The 11,899-nt window shown below is 36.6% G+C and overlaps 2 protein-coding genes across 5 annotated transcripts in view; one reads left to right on the plus strand and one right to left on the minus strand.

Annotated features, from left to right (window-relative positions):
- brdt (bromodomain, testis-specific) overlaps window positions 1-2,723 on the minus strand; it is a 24,316-nt gene extending 21,593 nt beyond the window's left edge. Inside the window, exons 1-2 of one of the 4 annotated variants that reach the window (XM_016541572.1) lie at window positions 2,076-2,147; window positions 462-482 (exon numbers count right to left, since the gene is read on the minus strand). The gene's annotated coding sequence lies outside the window, so the exon portion shown is untranslated. The other 3 variants (XM_016541574.1, XM_016541571.1, XM_016541570.1) reach the window with 3 other exon arrangements.
- Window positions 2,724-7,663: 4,940 nt separating this feature from the next.
- The window catches only part of LOC107730687 (transforming growth factor beta receptor type 3-like), a 140,371-nt gene continuing 136,135 nt past the window's right edge, over window positions 7,664-11,899 (plus strand). Inside the window, exon 1 of the mRNA XM_016541564.1 lies at window positions 7,664-7,849. The gene's annotated coding sequence lies outside the window, so the exon portion shown is untranslated. The remainder of the gene's footprint in view (window positions 7,850-11,899) is intronic.

Raw genomic sequence — 11,899 nt, forward strand, 5'->3', positions numbered from 1 at the left:
TATATATATATATATATAAATAAATAAATATAAAAGTCCTAAAATGTACACAATTGAATATTTTTTTTTTAAATAAACGGTCACAGAATAAGAACATGTGAATAACTCAATTTTGACAAACGTCAGAACCTTTTAATTCCAAGTTGACAAGTTTTCAAGAGACTAACCAAAAACGTGATTAAAAAAATCAGTAACTGGTATTACTTTGTTTCTGCCAATTGTTTCAAAATAATAATACTAATAATGCATTGCTAATTTATTTGCACTACACTTAACAACTTAAACTGCTCTTTCTATATACACGTTACTCGTAAGTTATTAATAAGAGCAAACACCTTAGGACATGTCTCAAAAATGTAGACAGTGAAAACGTGTTTAAAGTCACAGAATTCCTTTAAATTGTCTCTGAAGCTCTCAAGCTTTATTCAGCTCAACTAGAGGTTATCCTTCATCACACTTACCCCAAACTAAAGGTCCCCATCCTGCTCAGTAAAATAGTATTTTTTTCCTCATACTCAAAAACATTTACAAATTATATTGATTATGTGAATTTTATTTAAATAAATGTAAAAGAAAAATAAATCACTGTACAAGACGTCTATGAACTTACAAAATGTATTTACACAAGAAAAACAATTCGAAAAAAAAAAAAAAAAAAAAGTTAAAATGTTATTTATTTGATTTTTTGTAAGCTATATAAAATCAGTTAGTTTCACAATGGTTTGCTTGTGATTGGGAAGGGAATCTTTTTGTTTTTGGAGGGGAGCAGGGAATGTTGTACATTTTCATCGATAAAGTCCACTTGAAAGATAAAGATTCATGTTTGTTTGTCTTACAATTAGTCTATACAAATGTAGCGACGTTGTGACAATTTATTCTGGTTTGTTTGGACAAGCACGTGCCAAATGGGCCAATTACAGACTGCACATGGGAGAACGACATTCATCTACTCAGAACAGAAAAAAACTATAGGTCAACAAAAAGGACAAGTAATTTAATATTGAACTAAAAAAAAAACTCCCTATACTCAAGGAGTGCGATATACGCCATATATTGCGTTTATATACAAAAGATATGTTTGTTTCTTTCCTCAGTCCAGGGACATGCGTTATATAAACCCGACGACCTCTAAGGATGACGCAACACTAACTTCCGGCTCAATAATAATGCCACAGAAGCGTAGCCTCTGCTTAAACAGTTTTAGGGACACCCATTACCTTATACAAGCATAAAACACTACAGATAATTAGAGACTGGTTTACATGAATTCAATGAATAATCATGTTAGCAAGCCTCGAGCCACAAAATGGCGCCTTGCTAGTTTTAGCATAGCTAGCCACACATTACCCCGCCCCGTCAGATGCTGACATTGAGCTCAGTTAGCAGTCCCTCCCTCCCCTAGCCATTCCGTCAGCTAAATTAAGCTAGTTCAACCTGGATCCAAAATTTTACCTTTCCGTCTCGGGAACAACAAAGTTAAAACTGCCGAACTGAGACAGACGTTGCGGTGCAGGATGAGCTCTGCTGGAAAACTTCACCAAACGAAGGATCTTGTTGATGCTTTGCGCCCGGAAAAAAACCTCTTTGAAAACGACTTAAAGAGTTTTGAGCTTAGTTTTCACGCCAACAGAACAAATTAACGTCACATACATGTATACGTTTGAAATTACTCTGTTTCTTTGAAAGGTTAGTCAACAATGGCGGACGTCTCTCACGGCAACCGCCTGGTATTTATACCCTCCTGCTGAAAGCGCCCAATCCCATTGGACAAGACCCTTCACGTGCTCCCTTCTTCCCCCTCGCGGCTTTAACGCCAAGAAAATATTCCTTTAAAATGTATCGCATCGAAACCTCCCTATTTTTATAGCATAAGCAACTCCGAAACGCTATTTTACAATTAAACCTGTTTATTTTTTACGACGGCGGACGAACTCCTATAAGAAACAGACAAGTACGTCAGAGTATTTTTTTAAAAGTGCGACATAACTGGTCTCCGGACATCACATGACCATTCTAGAACATTCTGTCGATCGCTATAGCTCAATTCCCCTCTTTAGTGTCTGTTAAATGATTACATTGCGGCTCTTTTCCGTGGCTTTGTTTGTCATCTTCTGGCGAGTGTTGGACATCGGTCATCCCTGCAGCTTGAAAAAGTCTCTCACGGCAACCGCCTGGTATTTATACCCCCCTGCTGAAAGCGCCCAATCCCATTGGACAAGACCCTTCACGTGCTCCCTTCTTCCCCCTCGCGGCTTTAACGCCAAGAAAATATTCCTTTAAAATGTATCGCATCGAAACCTCCCTATTTTTATAGCATAAGCAACTCCGAAACGCTATTTTACAATTAAACCTGTTTATTTTTTACGACGGCGGACGAACTCCTATAAGAAACAGACAAGTACGTCAGAGTATTTTTTAAAAAGTGCGACATAACTGGTCTCCGGACATCACATGACCATTCTAGAACATTCTGTCGATCGCTATAGCTCAATTCCCCTCTTTGGTGTCTGTTAAATGATTACATTGCGGCTCTTTTCCGTGGCTTTGTTTGTCATCTTCTGGCGAGTGTTGGACATCGGTCATCCCTGCAGCTTGAAATATCTCACAAAGAGAACTATGATATGATAGAGCACTGAGCAATGCTGAAGGGAGGCGAACTCAACTACTGCGCACGCGCACTTGCTTGATAGTGATTGGCTTCTCAACTGACGCTCAATTGACGCCGTGCTCAACTTTTGCGTAAGAAACGCCGTACAACCTTTATGAAACCTCTTCAAGCAAGCTTTATAACACAAAAGTTTATAACACAACCCAACGGGAATACATAGAATGAGGGAGAAAAATATAACAAAATAAATACATATAAACACACACACACACACACATATATATATATATATATATTTACATACACAATTTTAACACAAATTAAACGTGAGTGAGGATAATCAATATGCATCGCAAGTAATATAGAGAGAGATTTAAGACATTCATTTTTTTAGCTGCTTTAGGGATTGAAATAAAATTTTGCTAAACATTTTTAAATGCCACAAAACATGGAGCAAGAAAATCTCCGTGCATTAGGCCTATACTTTCTATGATTGGAGATAATATAAGTTTGCCCCAAAATGACAATTTTGTTATCGTTTACACGTTGCTGCAATCTTGTTAGCTTTTTTCCTTCTGCGAAACACAAAAGGGGATTTTAGGTAGCGTGACAGCCTCAGTCACCATTCACTTTCATTGATCTTTTATCGGTACAACGATAGTAGTAAATGGTGACTGAGTCACTCTAGCTAACATTTCCTATTATATTCTACGAAAGAAATAAAAATGATGACAATTATCATTTTGGATGATGATTTCTTTAGTCTGTTTCAGCAGCATTATTTGAAACAAACCTTCCACAAGAGGGCACTATATGCCCTAGTTTGGATGGAAAAAGCTTCCACTATTATGTTTTCTTCCTTGTAGTGCTGCTATAGCTACAAAACTTGCACATGTAGGCTAATTACACATTTACTAAAAGGAATGGTTTAGCGGTGTCCTCTGCTTAACTATAAATATTTAGAGAGAGCTAAATAACAAATGTCATAAATAAATAAATGTCATACATGTTGATTCATGTTGTCATGTTTGTTTTTTATTCTCATTTTTTGTCTTTAAGGCAACTTCAAGGGAATCTCTAAGTAGCCATACATAAACATCCCCTGTATTTGCTCATATGTCAGATGAAAGGCTTCATCATGCCATGTGGCTCCAAGGTCAAGAGTTCAGAACCCGGCATTCCACAGGGTCATATCTCATATATGAGAAAGTGTTATTCAGGAAAACACTTTCACATCTAAGGACAGAGAGAGAGATCAGGCCATGATGGGAGAAGGGATATATGTTTCTATGCAGATATTACATATGTAGAAGATATGGTGAGCCCTTCCATTTTTAAATGCAATACCACCAGCGTACTGTTATGGATTAGGCATTACTAAGCACTATTCCAAATAAATAAAAATAAAATAAAAAAATAAAATATTGGTAACACTTTACAATAAGGTCACATTAGTTAATGTTAATGAATGAATTAACTAACATTAACAATGAGCAACACATTTGTTACAGTATTTGATAAAAATGGTTTATAAAAAAATTGTTAGTTCACTTTAGGTCCATTAAATAATTGTTATTATTAATTAATTTTTATTTTAATAATGTATTAGTAAATGTTGAAATTAACATTAACTAAGATTAACAAATGCTTTAGAAGTATTTTTCATTGTTAGTTTATGTTAACTAATGTGGTTAATGTTAACAAATGGGACCTTTTTGTCAAGTGTTACCATATTCTCTATTATTTTACAGATGGTTTTCTTTATAATTTTACAAAATTTCCCTAATTTTTTTTTAAGAAAAACTATTTAATTCAAAGGGTTTGACAAAAATCATAAATGTGAGCGAAACAAAGGAAATCAAAGAATTAGGGCAGGGATTCATGTTCAGGACTAGATTTCGTTGCATCTTCCTCCCCGTCTGTGCAGATGCTTTGAGTAGGCCTGGTTCTGAGGCATACATATGCATGAGAAGTGAAAAATGACATGGAGCCTCTGAGTACATCTTCATTGACGCTCAAAAGCAGCACATCAATGTTTTCAAGACAGCAAGAAGCTCCAAAACAAAGTTTTCTATCTTGCAAGGGTGCTGTCTCATTAGTGGCAAATCATGACTCTGACATTTACACTGTAAGCAGTGGTAAAGCATTTCCATTTCCTTTAGAACGGAGCGGAACATTTCAGTCAGACAACATACGTCTGTTTGTTCGGGGAAACAAGCCAGGAGAGGAGGCAGAGGCAGAATAAAAAAAATCAAAAAAAATCAAAATGCAAATCAAAAGTAAACAGATATATCCCACAAAAACAAATAGACACAAACGTGCATCTGTGCATGAGTTTAACTCACAAACAACAATACAAAGGATATTGCATTTATCCTTTGCTTATGTTTAAAACTATCTAAGCATATCTCACATGCAATTGACCCTTCGCAAAGACCCGCCCCCCTTAGTAACTGTTGCTATGGCTGACAAGCCATGCCGCAGGTTACTTCTGGTATGAAACAAAGTCATAGCTTTCACAAATTTGTTACGTTTTAAGAAATTCAGACAATAAATATCATTTTGTGGCTCTTTAATGTGTTGTGACAGATCACTGTAGTGCCTCACATGAACATGAACATAAACGGATCATCTTTACATATTTACTAGTTAAAGCACAAAATAAACATGAATGGCCACTTCTTTTATGGCAGTTAATTATTGATTCAAAGTAGTGTGCACACATCCAAACATAACTAGAACAGGTGCTCAGTCAAAAAGAATCAATATTAAAGAAATAAAAAAACTGGCACAGTTTTATCTGCTCTCATGTAACTTCAATATAATACGACCCAAACAAGGTCTTTGTCAGGCAATGCAAACAACAAGAAGACCTTGCTTGGGTCAAAACGTTGCAATTGCAATAAGTTAATTATTGATTGCCAGTGCATTATTAATTAGTTAATCCCACAATCAAGTACTCGTTAAAAAGGGGGGCAGTTATGGTCTAATGGTTAGAGAGTCAGACTTGTAACCCAAAGGTCGTGGGTTCGAGTCTTGAGGGGAGTGAATGACCAGTGCTCTCTTCTACCTTCAATACCACGACTGACCCTTGAGTAAAGCACTGAACCCCCAACTGCTCTGAGGGCGCCGCATCATTGGCTGCCCACTGCTCCGTTTGTGTGTGTGTGTTCACTACTCACTGCTGTGTGTGTGTGCACTAGGATGGGTTAAATGCAGAGCACAAATTCTGAGTATGGGTCACCATACTTGGCCACACATCACGTCCCTTCCTTTCCTAAATCTTTAAGGCCCCAAAGCCAGTTTTTGATCCAGTGTTAGTGTCTATAAGGAAAGGCCAGTCTAAAATCAGGTCAGCGTGCTGTTTGCCTTGAATCAAATCAGTTGGCAATGGCACTCCTATCTCCTATCTCTAAAACATTTAACAGATAAAACACACACTACAGCAGAAGATCTGATTTAGTACTATATCTATCATATCAGAGAAATTATTAAAATTTCACTTATATGATTTCACCCTTAATTCATGTTGAGTCATGACATATTTTCTTGTCTTAAATTGCTTCACATCAGCAGAATGCTGATTTAAATGTTTATGGAAGACTAAATGCAGATGAGGTGTTTCACAATTATAGAATCTAAATGTTGTAATTTTGTTGTTGTTGTTGTGGAACCACATATTGAGATGAATGTAGGTCTCTTGGATGGTACTTGGTGTAGATGACATTGAGACATCAGTGGCTTCACCTTAGATTAGATTATGATTGAGGTCATACTCTTTTATGGCAAGTGTGTGGTACAATGGGGTGAGCTGAAGCATCCCACACATGGAGCATCTGACAGGGCTTTCAAAATAATAAAGTGAAAATTGTACATTATTCAACCTTATAATAATGTTCATTAAAATGTAATTGCTTAACAGAAGAGAAATGCATTCAAATATGGATAAATAATTATCAGTTATTTGTAAATAATTTTATAATTATAAAGTTATTTGAATGTACATTAATTATGTCTTAAAAATGTTACTTGTTCATGTTATTAATGCATGTGAATAGTTTAGCTTTGACACAATACTGGGCACTTATTCAGTTTATTAATAATTGTATTGCAATCTAATGAATTGTTAATAACATTTATTTCAAATCTGTAATATTCCTTACAATTTAAATCAGTCTGTTCAGTTTGTGAGGAGTGACACAAACACTATTTTTAAATGGACTCCTGGGTATTCTTGAAAATGTTACTATAATTAAGAGCCACAAAAGACATTTTCCAAAGCTAACTGGAAGTTAAGAAGAGAGTATACCTCTTCCTGTTTTAATATTATATAATGTCAATGTGAAAGTATTACCATGTTCATTTATTTTGTCTTACAGTGTGACACCTCCAAATGATAGAAAGAGACATTTTCAGCATCAGGCCTAAGCATAAAATAGGTAAAAGCTTGCTTGTGCAGATTTTAGTTTGGGTGCCAACATAGCTGTATTGTGTCAAATAAAACAGGATGCGCATAAACTAATTTAAACGGCATTGTTCTAACACTAAACTTTATTATAATTCTATTAATGCTCATACGAAGAGGAATATGCTATATTAAGAGGGCTTATAATGAAGAGGACGTCATGGGATATGCTATGTGTAAAAATAAGTGGAAATAAAGGAAATATTGTGTTGAAAAATGTTGAACAAATGTTGAAGAGACTTTGTCACCAATAAAAGCTTAGAAAAACATACGACTTCAGCTGAACTTTTAAAAAACTGTCAACTGCTCTGTCATTTTATAGCTAGCAACAATTTTATAATAATAAATATTAGGCTTATTATAATATTTATAATAACTATGTTATTAACAACAACAACAACAACAATAATAATAATAATAATAACTATTATTATTATTATTTTAAAAGTAAACTCAAGTGTCATGACTGCGGAAGTTGATGGGTTTTCAAGCCCACTTCATCCTCTCATTTGTCTTGATAGATGTAAATCGCAGCCTCCTCCTACTGGCCCCTCCCACTCAAATACACACAGACCCACAGAAAGCGGGAGAGGTGTTTAAAACTTTTTGAGATCTGTCACCAACTTTGTCATCCCGAAAACCGTGGCGTTTGTCGCACGCTTTATTACCGTACTGACAGAAGATTTCGCTCTGGTCCTTTATTTTATCAGACGAAGGAAACGCTACACCGTGAACTCCCTAAGAAAGTTTTCTTCAGCATTACTGAAGATTCGCTGGTATGTCACTTTGTTTCTGTCTTCGCTTCTTTGAGACGTGTAAATTGTCTTAGAATTGTTGTATGACCAGTTTCGGATTCTTGTAAGAAATGTAGTTTTATAGCATGTTTACAGTCGCATGCTCACTCCGTAGACACGCACGTTGTTAGTTTCGAAGCACGCTGAGTCTCACGACGCGACAAAACTAGTTGATGTCTGCAATGCAAAGTGACGTTCTTCAAGTGCACGTAAAGATATAAAGGCCATTAGATTTCATTAAGTGATTGCTAGATGTTCATGTTCGTATTTTAAACTGGAGTTTTGTAAGTGTGCACGATGTCTGCAGATGTTGTGATGTGGTCAGGATGAGATGTGAAACTTGGTGCCTTCTGACAGCTGAACTGCAATGTGTTGTCCTGCAGAAAAAAAACTGAAATTCACAGTTTCTTTCTCCATTTACATGAAGCCCAACTCTTTTTTAGGATGAGTGGACTGCCTTACACAGGAATTTCATTTAATCAAATTAATGTAGCCTACATAGTTCACATAACACTGGGGGTACAGTCATGACATGAATCTATTTCAGTGCATGTAAAGACAAAATCCCTTTCCATTTACTAGTTGCAGGTATTGTGAAATTCTTAAGCAGGCCAGTAAGTATTAGATATTACAGCTTTGGGAATAGTGTTTTTTTTTTTTTTTTTAAGTTCAAGGCATACAGATTTCCCAGGACTTACGTTACTGAACTTGATACCATGACTGAGACTTAAACAACAGAAAATATTCATAAATATGATGTTTTGTGTCATAGGGTGATAATTTGGCTGTATGCATACTTTAAGGGGTACTATAGGTTCTTTAGCAGGATTAACAGCAGAGGTCCTGCTAATTATGTTAATCATCTTCAGTGGACGTCGTACAGTTCTAGACCAGTGGTTCTTATCTGGTGGACTGGACCCTAAAATGTATTGTAAGTCTGTTCTGATAAGGTCACATGCAAATAATCAAATGCACATAATGCATCTTTTAAAAAACTTTTAAAAGAGAGAACAAAATACTTCGCATTTTTTTGTTGTTGTTGGTGGCTAATGCTGTGCAACAAATGAAATTCGACAATATTTTGGCACAAATCCATTTGTTACTTGATTGAAGAAGTTACATTAGACAGGTGCCAACATTAAAAGGACCTAAAGCTATAAATCAATCAATAAATAAAAGATTTCAATGTTCGATTTTAAGGTCATTTTTATTTCCTTGTGTACGACAACCAATTTTGGGACTGTGTTGGGTTTTGATGTCTAATATAAAATCTGTCCTGAAGCAAAACCACTGATATAGACTGCAAAAATATCTTCTTTTTTGTTTTTGTTTTTGAAAAATACATTCTGCGATACCTGGACTGTCAGATTGTTTGTTTGTCTTTAAAAAAAAAAAAAAAAAAAAAAAGTAATTAAAGTATGCTTAGGTTTCATTGTACATCTTTTCTTATCATTTTAAGTTCTCACAAAAATGTTTATCAATATAACTTATTAAAAATCGATCTAAATGTAAAGCAGCGGATGTCCTTGTTACTCTAGTTATCATGCTGTGTTCGGTTACAAAAGAGACATTTTTTACCTTCTCAGTTTGTCAAAGTGGCTTAATATAATGTTTTATATAACCTAATCCATAATCTGTTCATGTGATGCTTACTATGTATTTACACATTTATAAAAATGATGTCTTTGACTGAGACTGAAAGTCTCTTTCATTATGCATGGCTGATCTCCTCAGGGAGATTTGTTCTGGGTCCCGGTCAGGCTTTTCATGCCTGTCAGACACTAGATGATCCCTGCAAGTGTCTTACGTGAGAAAACGAGGGTTACTGGGTAGTGAATTGCATGGGAAAAAGCTAGTATGAGCTTTTAAAAGTACTAAAGTGGCTTCTCATACAGTGATTATTGTATTGGAGATGAACAGAGGAGTGAAGGTGGTTTCATGAGGACAACAGACCTGTGACTGTTATCGGATTCAAGACCCCTGTGACATGTTGATTCAGGTCCTCAGTGTTAGCGATCACTCACTCCCAGCTTATTACTCTCTAAAAAGATAGAGGGAGACAGAGGAAGTTCAGTGTTTTTGGGAGATAACTAAATTCACCGTGCATAGCTGAGAAGATTATCACAAGATTTCACGGACTTTTTCATCTTCTTTTCAGTCTTCGTCACATTGGCGTTCTGTGTGTAGTGTCACTGATGATTCATAACTAGAGGCGTATGAGTAAAAATTGCATGTTGATGCAAGTGTAAGTGTGTTACTTTGCATGCTCTGATGTGACTCACAAAAAGAGGTCACACACACAGATGTGCAGATGTTCCATAAAAGTTTTTTTTGTATGTGTGTGCTCTGTGGTCTTAGTGGCGGCCCTGAGGTGTGATTTAGTGTGTGCATGCTGTGTGAAAGAACTCGTCCGGTGCTAAAGATGCGAAATTGGGCCAGTGAGTTGATTAGATTGACTAATCTGTATCACTGTTGGAGGTTGTGGTTTTGTTTGAGTGCAGCTGGCCACTTCATGTCCCCAGTGTGTAACTGTTTGACACGTGGCTACAATCACAGCCAACACGGAGAGGATCCATTTGGGCCAACGAGCATCTTCCATTATAAACATGTCAAAGACGCCCCCGTCACCATTCACTTACGCAAACGGGAAACCGCACTCTGTTTAGACTGAATGACTCAATCCAAATAAGATTCATTAGCAGTCAAAAGACCCGTGTTGAACTTTACTATGGTTTTCGAGAGGCCTCCACTTCCAAAGTGGCCCTAGATGATGTGCTCTACAGGTACCCACATTTTCATAAGTACTCATGCCATGTTTCTTGGCTGGAACAATGTAGGCTGGAGGGAGTTGTGTTTTATTTATACATGGCTAGAAATAGTTGTGGTGTGTTATTCTCTAGAGGTCATGCTGTATTTGGTCTGGCCTCTCATGCTGCGATGGCTTTCTGAAGGACATGGTCAAACATACCGTAAAGACCCCTTGGAATAAAAAATCGGAGTTTTATGATTTTTAGTCCATGTCTGTTAGCTTTGACATGGTCTCTTTACTCTCTTAAAAATAAAAGTACTTTTTTCGCAGGAACCTTTAACATCCATGGAACGTTTCCATTGCACAAGTCAGGACTTTTCACTAGGGGTGTGCGATATTTATCATCTGCGATAATATCTTAATTGTTGTTTTAACGATATGCAAGCTGACATGATCAAGTATGCCACTCACTTTGCAAAACAGTTGTATTTATTTATTTTACAAAAACACGTGTTGAAAGTCCAAAATCTACATGCATGATGAAGCCTATTAGAATGCAGTTAAAATTATGAAATATCCCTGTATGGGTTTGTTTTTTATATTCATATAGTTATAAATAATATCACACAAGCAACAGTGCTGTTTTCCTAAATATTAGCACATGAGCACAATCTCGAATGTGATATTAACTTAATAAAACAGTTCAATAAACAAGAGGTTAATATTGAGTGAGGGTGCGTTCACACTTGTCATGTTAGGTCCGCTTCCAAACGAACTCTGGTGCGGTTCGAATGATATGTGAATGCAACACGGACCAAATACTTCTAAACGAACCAAAAACAGGAAGTAATGACAAGATGCGATGCTATGCGACATGATTTGACAACGTGGTGTAACCAAAACAAAATGAGCAGAGGGCAAACGTGGAGCAACGATGAGGTAAAGTGCCTTTTATGAGCTCTGTGAGTTTGCAGGGGGTGAAAATAAAATGATATGTACTTGCAAGAATGAGCGCGCTTAGTCCAGCAGACGGCATTAGGTGTGTTTGACTTAAAGCGGCGTTGAGCAGACCGATCGGTTAATGGGTGCTTTGATATCATACACCCGCAGTGCCGCTTTAAGTCTAACGCACCTTTTGTTTGGGGTAGGCATGGGACGATAACCGGTTTCAAGGTATACCACGGTTTGGAAAAGTCACGGTTTCAAAACCACTAAAATTTTCCGTTATACCGTTCCTGCGGTATGCACAGTTTTTTTACGTGTCGTCAAAGACGGAAAGTGCA

Source organism: Sinocyclocheilus rhinocerous, unplaced genomic scaffold (assembly GCF_001515625.1).
Source record: "Sinocyclocheilus rhinocerous isolate Xijiao unplaced genomic scaffold, SAMN03320098_v1.1 scaffold1179, whole genome shotgun sequence".
In the NCBI taxonomy this organism is placed as follows: domain Eukaryota; kingdom Metazoa; phylum Chordata; class Actinopteri; order Cypriniformes; family Cyprinidae; genus Sinocyclocheilus; species Sinocyclocheilus rhinocerous.